At 47.3% G+C, this 17125-nt stretch overlaps 1 protein-coding gene across 6 annotated transcripts in view; it reads left to right on the plus strand.

The window, feature by feature from the left end:
• Positions 1 to 17125, plus strand: part of BCAS1 (brain enriched myelin associated protein 1) — a 194543-nt gene that overhangs the window by 96128 nt on the left and 81290 nt on the right. The gene's annotated exons all lie outside the window — the stretch shown is intronic.

A 17125-nucleotide genomic window follows, 5' to 3' on the forward strand; every position in this document is an offset into this window, starting at 1 on the left:
CCTTTACTCTGCCTTATAAACAAACCATTCCTGTTTCCATTAACCCCATCACTCCTTCCCTTCCCTCTAGTCATGTCGCCCCTCCACCCTATGGGTTCCATGGCTTTCTTGACCATTGAGGAAGGATTCTCCAGTCGTGCTGTATGTGTGTTACCCACCAATACCATCTGTAAATAATACACGAACTGCATGTGACTTGGTTTAAAATTGGCCACAGCAGCCTTTATTACCTATTATTTACATACTAACACAAGGGGGCGCCGTCCAACGGGCGACCCCAACAAATAACAATAGGTAACACAGTAACCAATACAGTAAATATACAACCCTGAGTAGGCCCAGTCCAGGAACCACTTCTCACCCCAGTATCCCTGGCCGCAACACACCGACCCAGAGATGAGGTATTAATCACCTACGGATTAACCCCCCAACTTTGCAGAACCCCGTGCCTGCAACATCCCGGAACCTGGAGCCACCATACCAAGATGGTGTCTCTCTGTCCAGTTACCATTGCCTTCAACCGCCTCTGGACCAGACCTACCCCCGCCACAGGACAGGGCACGTGACTCCTTACGTGGCCTGGACCCGCCACACACCAAAAGCTTGTACCACACCTCCACGCAATCCCAGCGTCCACAAAACAGCACCAAGCACGTGAAGATGCACCCCCATCGCATCCCCAAAACCACCAGTTCAGCGCCACCAACTTTTGGCGCCGCCCCCCCAATAAGGCTCGATTGATACTGCCTATCGCACGAGCCACACGCCATTCCAACCTGGTCACACTATCAAAACTACCCCACGATTAAGCTCAGGTATGTCTTACACAATGCAACAACCAACTATTTGTTTTTTGTTTTTTTTTTTTTTTTAAAACATTCATAAATAACTTCTCGAGATACCAAATCGCTGCCTCCAATTTACTGGACCAGTACCATCGACCCGTCCAGACCCAACTGGCAACATTCAGGCGAGCCTCAGACCGTCGAGGCCCCGAGAACCAACGAATGCCCAAATATCCAAATGAGGCACACCCTCACCACAAAAACCCAGGGGTTATAAACCCACAGATAACACCAACCTGTTACGCCAACCCATTCCACTCCCAAAAGACTCAAATGCCCCCATTGCCTTAACCTGATAACAACTGAGGCCAAACGTAACACCGAAACAAGAGGACTCCCACCTCCCAATACTTCTCACAACCACTTTTCTGAGCCCACCGAGGGGCCTCCGTGGCAGCCCAATCCAGAAGGAATACGACCCATAGTATTCCGGGCGCCCACCCCCGCCACCTGCAATCAAGTCTGCAGCACTGCCACAAAATGGTACCTTAACAAACGCGACACAATAATGAGCCTGGGCGCCCTCACAACATAATTCCGCACCCGGGACCGCGTATAACAACACCAACCTTCACCACCCGCCTAATCAAATTCGGTGAGCGACAAAGCCGGCGCTCAACCCACTGCACCACCTCGGACACATCCTCCAACATCCAACCTCCGCTCTTGACCGTAGATGGGCTGACCAACCCCACAATCTCAAAGCCCCCCAAAAGGCTAACACAAACCGTTTTGGACAAGGGAAACAAAAACCCGCTCGTGCTCAGATGAACATAGCCGCCACAAACCACTCACCAAACGCTGCCAAAAAACAACGGAGACGGACCCTTGTATCCCGCTCCCTCACACCCTTACGACCAAACCCTTCAAGGCCTGCCGCGCCCTAAGATCCTGCGAAAACATCTCTCCACATCTAATCCTTAACAAGACAGCCACAGCCGCCACCCTCTGCTCCACTGCGGACGCCGGCCTAGCAGCCTGAAAACCGTTACTCACCACTGCCAACGCCACCATCAAATACTCCACCGGGCCTTCCTCACACATTGTCCCAAACGTTATCCGCGCCACCCATACTTCTGAATATCAGCCCCAAATAACCTCAGTCACTGGGCACCGAGCTGCTCCCCAACACAGCCACACCAGACTCCACAAGCCCTCCGGACACACCGTGCCCACCTCATCTGCTACCCGGCCTCAACTCCCGAGACCTGCAGAACTGGAAGGAAACACAGCAGCTGCTATTCCCTTGGCGAACCCCAGTACTGGTTGCGCCACGCATAACATTTTTTTTTTTTTTTTTTAAAACACATCCAATTGAGAAACCAACTGTCGCAAGTACGCCACCCTTGGCCCCAGGATTAGCAAACCAACTATTAATCGAATTCTCCACCAACTGATAGCCAGAATGACAGCACACCTTCCTCTTGGAAAAAACTGCCAACCTCCACCACCCGACCACTACCACCGATTGGAAGCGCTACCCCACAATGCCCAACCAGAAAACAACTGGACCCGCTGCCTCCGAGTACCGCAGCTACGTTCCATCAGGTAGCACCTTACCCAGCCACAATCCGCGGCCACTAAATCGCCGTAAGAAAAAACCTCCTACACCATCAGATCATCATTGATCTCCCTCGTGACCACACACAAAGGATCCGATGGCTGCACCCTTGGCGCAGCCATCGCCAGCCGTCCAGCAGACACGCACCCCAGCGGCGTAACTCTGCACCCGTGGTTCGACCGCCCCTGCAAAGACTGCACCGCCTGAAACCGCACCGTCTTAGCTGACCTAACTGCCTCTATCGCAGCCCATAGGACCACACCATTACCCACGAATCCTACCCCTCTGACCATAACATCAAACTTTATCCCCACAAACCGTATCACTGGCGTTGGACCCTCAGTCTTCGCCTGCGCCAACAGGCCCAAAAGAGTATCCACCACCATCTGTAATAAAACAATCAACCTCAACGAATCATCAACCCGCCAACCCGATGTAAAGAGAATCAACCTATAATGAATAAGAGGTGTAAGCTGGGACACACCACGCACAAACCACTCCACCAAGAAATAACCGCCTCCAAAGGAACATAAAATGGGACAACAACCCATTAGCACCCACCGATCAACATAATAATAACTCCCCTCCCCACCGCAGCACCAGAACTGCTAGCTAGCAGGGTGGACCAGTAACAACCTAAATGCCGCCTCCAAATTCGCCTTTGCCATCAATGCTCCCCGGCTCACCGCCTTTACCAAATCCCACCCTCTGTCAAACGACACATAATAAACCGCCGACAATTCTGGAGCCAAGCAGGCATACCCCGATGACTCCTCCAGATAAGATACGTTTTGAACAAGCCGAAATATATACATCTATATACGGCTCATTTCCGGCACTACCCCCCAACAGAGAAACCCAATCGTGACAAGGAGGGCCCCGAATGGCCCACCCATCCTGCCCAACACCACTTCCTGACCCCTCTTTCCACTGACAACCACCCGGTGTCCCCTAGCCCAGCGCAAACTTCCAATAAGGAGGCAAAGATCCACCAATATAAATAGAATGACGCAGAATTACTATGTTCCTTACCACAACCCAACACTTATGCTTAAGACAACCGTCCGCGCCAAATCTGCACCACCCATCCTTCTATTCCCCCCAAAAAACCCTCATCGTCCGTGTCGCCGGGGTTCCAAGCCCCGAACAGCCAACTACCCCCCAAAAAGGGGGGGGGGCTGACTAGGAGCCGCCATCCACTGCAGCCATAAGGATGTGCCCGTATGATCCTACCGCATACTGGCACGCAACACCTTCCCTTGCTGAAATTACTCGGCGTACTGAAGCCAGACTAAACCGCCATATGACCTAACAAGCCACCCCAAATGGATCCATATAACCGAACCATGCCGAACCAATTACCCAATTCCTTCCCCCGATACCCTTGCCAAAAAACGCAAATGCCCGCAGCCACGTTGCAAATGTACGAGGGTGAGCCTCCACCGGCGCTCCCCTCCCTCTACTTATCCTTCCTGGAATCACTTGGCTTAACCTAATCCAGGTGAAACTGTTCCCGGGGGAGCAGCGAAACTATTGCTACACGTTCCCCATTCAAATCTTATCCCTCACATCCTCCAGCAAGTGAGCCCCCCCAGCGGGCCTTTGAAGCACCCATACCTCTCACACTTGGCCACTGTCAGCCAGACGCACCACCTCATCCCCCTCTTCGTTCCTCACCACTCACTCTGTCACAGCCCTTGCCGCCTCTGCCCGAAAATGCTCCCCTGCCGCCTCATGCGCCCTCACTCTGCCTGCCGCACCTGCGCCTACTAACCACCGATCCCGTCCATGCCGCCGGCGGTGCATGCGCACTCTCCACAACCGTATACACCACTTCAGTAAACCCCATACCTGGTCAAAACACCAACCCACTCGGCGCTGCCGTGTCCGCAGCCGCCCCCCCCCCAGCCCTGCCAAATCCACGGCCGTCTCACCCGACCGCGACCCGGCATATCCTGGAATAAAAATCACGCCATCCGGACGTCTGATTCATCCGTCGCTGCTTCCTCCTCCTCCTCGCTGGAGCCGACCGCCTCTGGCTCATGTAATGCAGACGCCGCCGAAGCGCTGCCACCACCACGGCCGTCCTCCTGGTACGCCGCGTGGGCACCATCCTCCAAGCTCCATCTTCTGTCCCGCGGCGACAACCCCGGAAACCGTCCCGTCCTACGGGCTGCCACCGCGGGCCTTATCTTCTGGCCTGACCCCCCCTTGCTACCTGCAAGGACAGGGGGTACCTGTGGCCCGACCCGCTGCCAGCAGACTCCCATCCAGAGCCGCCAGCCTGCCCTCCTGGGCCCAGAAGGCATCCGTCCGCTGCCGGGAGCTGCACGCCTGCTCTGGGTGACCAGGCGGGGACCGCAGGGCCCCCGCCGTCACCCCCACGTACCGACGCCTCCCGGGCATCCGTCGCACCATGCTCGCCTGCCCTGGTGCCGGACCCCTTGCTGGCTGCAGCCCCCCGCCCCCCCCCCCCTCCACCCGCGGGGGGGGGGGGGGGGGGTAACGCTGGCCTCCGTCCTCGCCGGGCGCTCTCCTGGCCAGGAGCCGCCGCATCCAGCCCTCCTGGGCCCCATGAAAGCCTCTGTCCGCTGGGCCCTCCCCCTCCTGGGGGAGACCGCCGCGGCCGGGAGCTGCAACCTGATCTGGGTGACCAAGCAGGAACTGCAGGGCCCCTGCCGTCACCCCCACTCACCGACGCTTCCTGGGCACCCGTCGCCCCAGGCCCGCCTGCCCTGGTGCCGGACCCACCACTGGCTGCAGCTCCGCGGCCCCCCCCGCCTTCTGCGAGGGGTAAAGCTGGCCTCTGTCACCGCCGGGCGCTCTCCCCGTCCGGGAGCCGCCGCATCCAGCAATCCAGGACGGAGATTCCTCCCGCGGCCGGAGCAGCAGCTGAGTACTGCCCTGCCCACGTCCTACCGCGGAGTGTCCCCGAAGGGGCTCTCGCATCTCCTCCTCGCTCCCCCCGCACACGGCAAGTACCTGAGATATGAGGGAGGGGGGACGCCGCCCGCAGCTGACAGGGGAGCGAGGGGAAAGTGCCAACGGGTTAACCCCCAGCAGCCAAGACGTGGGACCGCGCTGCCAGGGGCCCGTGCACTGCCATGATGAATCCGCTGCTCCCGGGTAGCAGCCATCCTGTCGCACGTCCGGATCGTTCCATATCCGGAAGTCTGGTGATGTGAGGGGCTGGGGAACCTCCATCATGACGTCCTTGTACAGATCTTTGTGTCCTTCTAAATACTCCCACTCCTCCATGGAGAAATAGAAGGTGACGTCCTGACACCTTATAGGAACCTCTCCAGTCAGATCGTTCCATATCCGGAAGTCAAGAGAGAGGGGGTAAGTCAAAGTCCTTTACTTACACCCCTCAACTGTCCCACCTCTTCCTCCAGGGAACTCCTCCTACCCACCAATCCCTTTACTCTGCCTTATAAACAAACCATTCCTGTTTCCATTAACCCCATCACTCCTTCCCTTCCCTCTAGTCATGTCGCCCCTCCACCCTATGGGTTCCATGGCTTTCTTATCCGGTGGAACTCCTGGATATAACCATACAGTCAAGGCCGAAAGTATTGGCACCCTTAGAAATTGTTTTTAGAAAATGAACTATTCTCCCAGAAAAGTATTGCCATTACACACATTTTGTTCCACATTATTATTTCCTTTGTGTGTATGGGAACAACACAAAAAAAGACAAATTGGACATAATTTCACACAAAACTCCAAAAATGGCCTGGGCAAAATTGTTGGCACCTTCAACTTAATATTCAGTTGCACACACTTTGGGATAAATACCTGCAATCCATCGCTTCCTATAACTATCATGAAGCTTCTTAATCCTCTCACCTGGAATTGTGGACTCTTCTTCTGTAAACTGCTCCAGGTCTCTCATATTTGAAGGCATCTTCTCCCAACAGCAATTTTAACCTTGCATAATTGCAATCATTTTCTTCGACAAATACTTCATTTTCTGGAACAATTTCAAGGGTGCCAACATGTTTGGTCATGATGGCTGTATTTGTACAACTGTAAGTTATACATATTCTTGTATATAGATATGGAGCATGCTGGTATAACCTGGGTATATTCTGTATAATATAATTTATATGTACAACTGGTATAAGTTATACATCTTCTGTATATAGTGATATGGAGCATGCTGGTATAACCTGGGTATATTCTGTATATAATTATATATGTACAGCTGGTATAAGTTATACATCTTCTGTATATAGTGATATGGAGCATGCTGGTATAACCTGGGTATATTCTGTATATAATTATATATGCACAGCTGGTATAAGTTATACATCTTCTGTATATAGTGATATGGAGCATGCTGGTATAACCTGGGTATATTCTGTATATAATTATATATGTACAGCTAGTATAAGTTATATATCTTCTGTATATAGTGATATGGAGCATGCTGGTATAACCTGGGTATATTCTGTATATAATTATATATGTACAGCTGGTATAAGTTATACATCTTCTGTATATAGTGATATGGAGCATGCTGGTATAACCTGGGTATATTCTGTATATAATTATATATGTACAGCTGGTATAAGTTATATATCTTCTTGTATATAGTGATATGGAGCATGCTGGTATAACCTGGGTATATTCTGTATATAATTATATATGTACAGCTGGTATAAGTTACACATCTTCTGTATATAGTGATATGGAGCATGCTGGTATAACCTGGGTATATTCTGTATATAATTATACATGTACAGCTGGTATAAGTTATACATCTTCTGTATATAGTGATATGGAGCATGCTGGTATAACCTGGGTATATTCTATATATAATTATATATGTACAGCTGGTATAAGTTATATATCTTCTGTATATAGTGATATGGAGCATGCTGGTATAACCTGGGTATATTCTGTATGTAATTATATAGGTACAGCTGGTATAAGTTATACATCTTCTGTATATAGTGATATGGAACATGCTGGTATAACCTGGGTATATTCTGTATATAATTATATATGTACAGCTGGTATAAGTTATACATCTTCTGTATATAGTGATATGGAGCATGCTGGTATAACCTGGGTATATTCTGTATATAATTATATATGTACAGCTGGTATAAGTTATACATCTTCTGTATATAGTGATATGGAGCATGCTGGTATAACCTGGGTATATTCTGTATATAATTATATATGTACAGCTGGTATAAGTTACACATCTTCTGTATATAGTGATATGGAGCATGCTGGTATAACCTGGGTATATTCTGTATGTAATTATATATACAGCTGGTATAAGTTATACATCTTCTGTATATAGTGATATGGAGCATGCTGGTATAACCTGGGTATATTCTGTATATAATTATATATCTACAGCTGGTATAAGTTATACATCTTCTGTATATAGTGATATGGAGCATGCTGGTATAACCTGGGTATATTCTGTATATAATTATATATCTACAGCTGGTATAAGTTATACATCTTCTGTATATAGTGATATGGAGCATGCTGGTATAACCTGGGTATATTATGTATATAATTATATATGTACAGCTGGTATAAGTTATACATCTTCTGTATATAGTGATATGGAGCATGCTGGTATAACCTGGGTATATTCTGTATATAATTATATATGTACAGCTGGTATAAGTTATACATCTTCTGTATATAGTGATATGGAGCATGCTGGTATAACCTGGGTATATTCTGTATATAATAATACATGTACAGCTGGTATAAGTTATACATCTTCTGTATATAGTGATATGGAGCATGCTGGTATAACCTGGGTATATTCTGTATATAATTATATATGTACAGCTGGTATAAGTTATACATCTTCTGTATATAGTGATATGGAGCATGCTGGTATAACCTGGGTATATTCTGTATATAATAATACATGTACAGCTGGTATAAGTTATACATCTTCTGTATATAGTGATATGGAGCATGCTGGTATAACCTGGGTATATTCTGTATATAATTATATATGTACAGCTGGTATAAGTTATATATCTTCTGTATATAGTGATATGGAGCATGCTGGTATAACCTGGGTATATTCTGTATATAATTATATATGTACAGCTGGTATAAGTTATATATCTTCGGTATATAGTGATATGGAGCATTCTGGTATAACCTGGGTATATTCTGTATATAATTATATATGTACAGCTGGTATAAGTTATACATCTTCTGTATATAGTGATATGGAGCATGCTGGTATAACCTGGGTATATTCTGTATATAATTATATATGTACAGCTGGTATAAGTTATACATCTTCTGTATATAGTGATATGGAGCATGCTGTTATAACCTGGGTATATTCTGTATATAATTATATATGTACAGCTGGTATAAGTTATACATCTTGTTTATATAGTGATCTGGAGAATGCTGGTATAACCTGGGCATCTCCTGTATATAGTTATATATATACAGCTGGTAAAAGTTATATATCTTCTGTATTATTATTATTATTATTATTTATTATTATAGCGCCATTTATTCCATGGCGCTTTACATGTGAAAATGGGTATACATAGTAGGGACAGGTACAATAATCATGATCAATACAAGGCACAGACAGGTACAGGAGGAGAAAGGTCTCTGCCTGCAAGGGCTCACAGTCTACAAGGGATGGGTACAGTAGGTGAGGGTAGAGCTGGTCATGCGACGCGGTATCAGACAAAGGGTTACAGCTGGTTGTAGGCTTGTCGGAAGAGGTGGGTCTTCAGGTTCCTTTTGAAGGTAGGCGAGAGTTTGATATGTTGTGGCAGAGCATTCCAGAGTATGAGGAAAGCATGGGAGAAGTTTTGTATGCGGTGGTGGGAAGAGGAGATGAGAGGGGAGTAGAGAAGGAGATCTTGTGAGGATCGCAGGTTACGTGTAGGTAAGTACCGGGAGACTAGGTCACAGATGTAAGGAGGAGACAGGTTGTGGATGACTTTGTAGGTCATGGTTATGGTTTTGAACTGAAGTCATTGGGCAATGGGAAGCCAATGAAGGGATTGGCAGAGAGGAGAGGTCGGGAAGTAGCGGGGGGACAGGTGTATTAGCCGGGCAGCATAGTTTAGAATAGATTGTAGGGGTGCGAGACTGTTAGAAGGGAGGCCAGGGAGCAGGAAGTTGCAATAATCCAGGCGGGAGATAATAAGGGCATGTACTAGGGTTAATGCAGCTTCTTGGGAACGGAATGTATGGATCCGGGAAATATTATTATTATTATTTATTTATTTATAGAGCACCATTAATTCCATGGTGCTGTACATGAGAAGTAGTTACATACAGAATACATACATATGTTACAGTAGACAGACTAGTACAGAGGGAAGAGGGCAGCCCTACCCTTGCGGGCTTACATTCTATAGGATTTTGGGGAGGAGCCAGTAGGTGGGGTGTAGATTGGGCGGCAGCTCCACATGGTGGTCGGGTGGCAGCTCTTCATGGTGGTCGGGCGGCAGCTCCGCACGGTGGTTGGGCGGCAGCTCCGCACGGTGGTCGGGCGGCAGCTCCGCATGGTGGTCGGGCGGCAGCTCCGCACGGTAGTGAAGCAGTGAGGTAATTGTAGAGTATAGGCATTTCTGAACAGATGGGTTTTCAGGTTCCGTTTGAAGCTTGCAAGGGTAGCAGATAGTCTGATGTGTTGAGGCAGCGAGTTCCAGAAGACTGGGGATGCTCGGGAGACGTCTTGGAGTCGGTTGCGTGAGGAGCGAATGAGAGAGGAGGAGAGAAGGAGATCTTGGGAGGACCGGAGGTGACATGTTGGAGTGTAGCGGGAGATTAGTTCAGAGATATACGGAGGAGACAGATTATGGACAGCTTTGTAGGTCAGTGTTAGTAGTTTGAAGTGGATACGGTGGAAGATTGGGAGCCAGTGGAGGCACTTGCAGAGAGGAGAAGTGGGGTTGTATTGAGGAGAGAGGTGAATCAGTCGGGCAGCAGAATTAAGGATGGACTGGAGAGGGGCGAGTGTGTTAGCAGGGAGGCCACATAGGAGGATGTTACAGTAATCGAGGCGGGAGATTATGAGGGCATGCACTAGCATTTTTGTAGATTGCGAGTTGAGGAAAGGACGGATTCTGGAAATATTATATATATATATATATATATTTATACATATACAGCTGGTATGACTTCTATGACATCTATAGCGATATGGAGCATGCTGGTATGACCTGGGTGTATTCTGTATATAATTTATATGTACAGCTGAGAAAGTGCTGTAGACTGTGTTTTCCTATACAGTTGGTCAACGCAAAAACGTATGTGACCAACAGCTGACTTATACTGCATGGCTATGGCCCAACGTACTGTATGGAGATATGCTGTGAGTGGAGCATACACGGGGCAGCTTACGGTATGGAAATGGACGACTGACGATTTATACTGATCTCATAAACACAACATTGCTGAGACTGACATCTGGACACTGGGAGCTGGTGGCACAAGAGCACTGGGCAGATCCAGGCATTTGCATATCCTGCTGCAGAGACCGTGTTTATTTTCCCATCAGCCTGAGCAAGCATGCCGAGCCCAGTGTTTTGTCATGAAGCGTTAAAGACGTCTCCATCTGTTAGGCTTCAAAAAGCTTCCAAAGAAGGAGTAAAATTGATCAAAGGATGACCAGTTGACCGGCCATTTTCCTTATTAGCAGTAATGACAGTTGTAAGAGACATGTCTCCATTATACACAACCTGAGATAACCAAGAGGTTGTGGTTTTAATGATCAGAAGGATTTAATACAAAGGTGTAGTGAATCTCTTTGATGTCGTCATGTCCACCTGTGGCGTAAACCTGACCAGTGACTTTAGAGCACACCTCCCAACTGTAGAAGAACAGAAGAGGGAGCAACTATGTGGCATGTGCAGCGTGTCGTGGCAATTTTTGACCACACCCCAAGTCACACCCATTTGTCATTTCTTTTTACCCTGGTAGGAGGAGATTATCAGAGGGCGGTGACAGTGAGGGACATTCAGTAGACGCCCGAAACTGCAGGGTGTAGACCCAAATTCAGGACTGTCCGCTGTATTCAGGAGGGTCGGGATAAGAGATGAGAGGATTGATTCTCGGGACTCCGGTCCAAGGTCCGTGGTACCCAGCGACTGGATGGGAGGCCGTAAATCTCTTACCTTCTGGGGTCCATGGCTTTTGATTATCCAGTCCTGGAGCCACGTCATCTGAGCGTCCTGCTCATCTTTAGTTAGGACCTGTGGATTTATTTTTAGTTCATTCATTCATAGGTGTAGCAGCCGGGACTTTCTCATCTTGTAGCTGCACTGTAACATCATTTATTTTATTAATGATAGCCATTAAATTGCATCATAACTACACATTTATTTTATTTCTCTCACAATATGTTATACACATAATGCATGATACACACACAATGCACCGCACCACACACACACACAATGCATGATGTAAACACCCATAATGCATGATACACACACACACAATGCATGATACACATACAATGCATGATATACACACACACACACACAATGCATGATGTAAACACCCATAATGCATGATACACACACACACAATGCATGATACACATACAATGCATGATATACACACACTGCATGATATACACACACAATGCATGATACACACACAATGCATGATAAACACACACTGCATGATATATTATTATTATTATTTATTATTATAGCGCCATTTATTCCATGGCGCTTTACAAGTGAAAGAGGGTATACGTACAACAATCATTAACAGTACAAAACAGACTGGTATAGGAGGAGAGAGGACCCTGCCCGCGAGGGCTCACAGTCTACAGGGAATGGGTGATGGTACAATAGGTGAGGACAGAGCTTGTTGCGCAGTGGTGTACTGGACTGAGGGCTATTGTAGGTTGTAGGCTTGTTGGAAGAGGTGGGTCTTGAGGTTCCTCTTGAAGCTTTCCACGGTAGGGGAGAGTCTGATGTGCTGAGGTAGAGCGTTCCAGAGTATGGGGGATGCACAGCAGAAATCTTGTACGCGATTGTGGGAAGAGTGGATAAGAGAGGAGTAGAGAAGGAGATCTTGTGAGGATCTGAGGTTGCGTGCAGGTAGGTATCGGGAGACTAGGTCACAGATGTAGGGAGGAGACAGGTTGTGCATGGCTTTGTATGTCATGGTTAGTGTTTTGAACTGGAGTCCTTGGGCGATGGGAAGCCAGTGAAGGGATTGGCAGAGTGGCGAGGCTGGGGAGTAGCAAGGGGAGAGGTGGATTAAGCGGGCTGCAGAGTTTAGGATAGATTGGAGGGGTGCAAGAGTGTTGGAAGGGAGGCCAGAGAGCAGGAGGTTGCAGTAGTCGAGGCGGGAGATGATGAGCGCATGCACTAATATTTTTGCTGATTCTTTGTTAAGGAAAGCACGGATCCGGGAGATGTTTTTGAGTTGTAATCGGCATGAGCTGAAGAGGGCTTGGATGTGTGGCTTGAAGGATAGAGCAGAGTCGAGGGTCACTCCAAGGCAATGAGCTTGTGAGACTGGGGAGAGTAAGCAACCATCGAGTTTGATGGAAAGGCTTGTTGGAGGAGATGAGTGAGGAGGGGGAAAGACAATGAGCTCTGTTTTGTCCATGTTAAGTTTTAGGAATCGCGCAGAGAAGAAGGATGAAATAGCAGACAGACATTGTGGAATTTTGGTTAGTAGAGAGGTAATGTCAGGTCCAGAGAGGTAGATCTGTGTGTCATCGGCATAGAGATGATACTGAAAGCCGTGGGACTCTATGAGCTGTCCCAGGCCAAAGGTGTAGATGGAGAATGCACACAATGCATGATATACACACACAAAATGCATGATACACACAAACATGACACACATTCATTGCCTGATACATCATCACAATGAATGACACACACAATACATGATACACACACAATGTACGTTGCACAATGCATGATACACACACAATGCATGATACACGCAATCCAATGCATGATACACACACAATGAATGACACACAATGCATGATACACAATGCATGATACATACACATTGCATGATACACACAATGCATGATGCACACACACAATGCATGACATACACAATGCTTGACACACAATGCATTATACACACAATGCATGATACACACAATGCATGACATACATTTCATGATACATACACACACAATGAATGACACACACAATGCATGATACACAATGCATGACACATGCACATTGCATGATACACACAATGCATGAAACACACAATGCATGATACACACAAACAAGACACACATTCATTGCCTGATACATCATCACAATGAATGACACAAACAATACATGATACACACAATGTACGTTGCACAATGCATGATACACACACAATGCATGATACACGCAATCCAATGCATGATACACACACAATGAATGACACACAATGCATGATACACAATGCATGACACATACACATTGCATGATACACACAATGCATAATGCACACACACAATGCATGACACACACAATGCTTGACACACAATGCATTATACACACAATGCATGATACACACAATGCATGACATACATTTCATGATACATACACACACAATGAATGACACACACAATGCATGATACACAATGCATGACACACACACAATGCATGACACACACAATGCATGAAACACAAAGAATTTATGATACACACACAATCCATGATTCAAAGACAATGCATGACACACACAATACATGATACACACATAATGCATGATGATACACAATGCATGACACACAATACATACACAATGCATGCCGCCAAGAATGCATGATACACATGTGTGACACACAATGTATGTACACAATGCATGATACACAATACATGATAGACAATGCATGATACATACAATGCATGACACACAATGCATGATATACAATGCATGACACACAATGCATGATACAAACACAATGCATGATAAACAATGCATGATAAACACAAGATGCATGACACAATGCATGATACATACATAATACATGATACACACACACAATGCATGATACACACACAATGCATGATACACAATGCATGATACACAGAAGATGCATTACACACAATGCATGATACACACAATGAATGAAACAATGCATAATACATACATAATGCATGACACACACAATGCATGATACACACATAATGCATGATGATACACAATGCATGACACACAATACATACACAATGCATGACACATAATACATACACAATGCATGCCGCAAAGAATGCATGATACACAACATGTGTAACACACAATGTATGGTACACATTGCATGATACACAATATATGATAGACAATGCATGATACACACACAATGCATGATACATACAATGCATGACACACAATGCATGACACACAATGCATGATATACAATGCATGACACACAATGCATGATACAAACACAATGCATGACATACACAATGCTTGACACACAATGCATTATACACACAATGCATGACCTACATTTCATGATACATACACACACAATGAATGACACACACAATGCATGATACACAATGCATGACACATGCACATTGCATGATACACACAATGCATGAAACACACAATGCATGATACACACAAACAAGACACACATTCATTGCCGGATACATCATCACAATGAATGACACAAACAATACATGATACACACACAATGTACGTTGCACAATGCATGATACACACAATGCATGATACACGCAATCCAATGCATGATACACACACAATGAATGACACACAATGCATGATACACAATGCATGACACATACACATTGCATGATACACACAATGCATGACACACACAATGCTTGACACACAATGCATTATACACACAATGCATGATACACACAATGCATGACATACATTTCATGATATATACACACAATGAATGACACACACAATGCATGATACACAATGCATGACACATGCACATTGCATGATACACACAATGCATGAAACACACAATGCATGATACACACAAACAAGACACACATTCATTGCCGGATACATCATCACAATGAATGACACAAACAATACATGATACACACACAATGTACGTTGCACAATGCATGATACACACAATGCATGATACACGCAATCCAATGCATGATACACACACAATGAATGACACACAATGCATGATACGCAATGCATGACACATACACATTGCATGATACACACACACAATGCATGACACACACAATGCTTGACACACAATGCATTATACACACAATGCATGATACACACAATGCATGACATACATTTCATGATATATACACACACAATGAATGACACACACAATGCATGATACACAATGCATGACACATGCACATTGCATGATACACACAATGCATGATACACACACAATGCATGACACACACAATGCATTATACACAAAGAATTTATGATACACACACAATCCATGATGCAAATGTCGCGGGCGGGGAGGAGGGTGTCAGCACACCGCGCTCACCCCTTCTGCTCGGGTCCGGCAGTTGCTCCTGGTGGCTCGAGCTGCGGGCCGGATCCCGGGGTGTCTCGAGCGACGCTCCTCGCCCGTGAGTGAAAAGGGGGGTTGTTTGTTGGGGTTAGAGTTCGTGACGCCACCCACGGTTGTGGTGATGGCACCACCGCTGCTCGGTGTGGGGGTCCCGGGGATGGTGATGGGAGCAGCCAGGTGTTGTGTTGCCCCTCCGTGGGTAGGGGTTGGTGATCCCGGGGCCCGGTGGAGAGATGTAAAGTGTAGGGCCTGGAGGGCGCAGGGACGCGGGGGCAGCGCTGTGCCTTGCGGCACTATGGTACTCACTCAGCCTGACACGGACACAGTTTGTACGGTAAACCAACGGCTGGTAGGACGGTCCCACAGACGGCTGCACCTGCACTCCCGGTAGGTGACGGTGACGTCTCTCTTCCTTGCACCTGTTTGACTGATGGTAGCGGTGGATTCCCTCCGGTTACCCGCTCCCCGACTGCAATCTGGGCCGGAGGAGCTCTACACTTTGCCCGCAGGCGCTGGCCCTGGGGAAACTGGTGCCTTGGCGGTGGCTGTGTCTCCCCGTTAATGGTCGGGCTGTTGCCGTCAATCGGGACTTTGTTGTTGGGGGATCTGCGTCCCCGTCACTGACGGATTCGGCAAATTGGGCGACTCCTAGCCTTGCCGGGGTCCGAGAGGCCCCTGCCCTGGTGCTGACTGTCCTTCGGAACACTGCTCCAGACCACCGGGCACACAGCCAACGGGGTCCTTCCAGGAACTTCCGAACTGTCCCACTCCGGACAGTCACCGCCGTCGCTGACCTTGCTGTTCTAGCCCTACACACAGCTGGGCTCTCAGGCTTTGCACTCTCTCTGCGCTGTCACCACTTCTTGCTTTCCTCCTTTTACTCCTTTTCTTTCTTTCACTTGCTGTTTACTCTAGCCCTCAGCTAGACTGCACTCTTGCCCTACCCGGGCTTAACTGCCTGGTTTACTTCCTGCCTCCAGAGTTGTGAGCTCCTTGGTGGGCGGAGCCAACCGCCTGGCCCACCCCCTGGTGTGCATCATCAACCTCTGGAGGAAGGCAACAAGGATTTCTGGTTAGCAGGTGTGCCTACCTGGAGTGTGGGGTGTAGTGGTGTTGTTATCTGTGTCCCCTGGCTTGCCCAGGGCGACACATTCCCCCTTAGCAAAATGCAGACCGTCCGCGGGCTGCCGTCCTACACCGGTTTTATTTTTCTGT

This window comes from Anomaloglossus baeobatrachus, chromosome 5 (assembly GCF_048569485.1).
Source record: "Anomaloglossus baeobatrachus isolate aAnoBae1 chromosome 5, aAnoBae1.hap1, whole genome shotgun sequence".
NCBI classification, from domain to species: Eukaryota; Metazoa; Chordata; class Amphibia; order Anura; family Aromobatidae; genus Anomaloglossus; species Anomaloglossus baeobatrachus.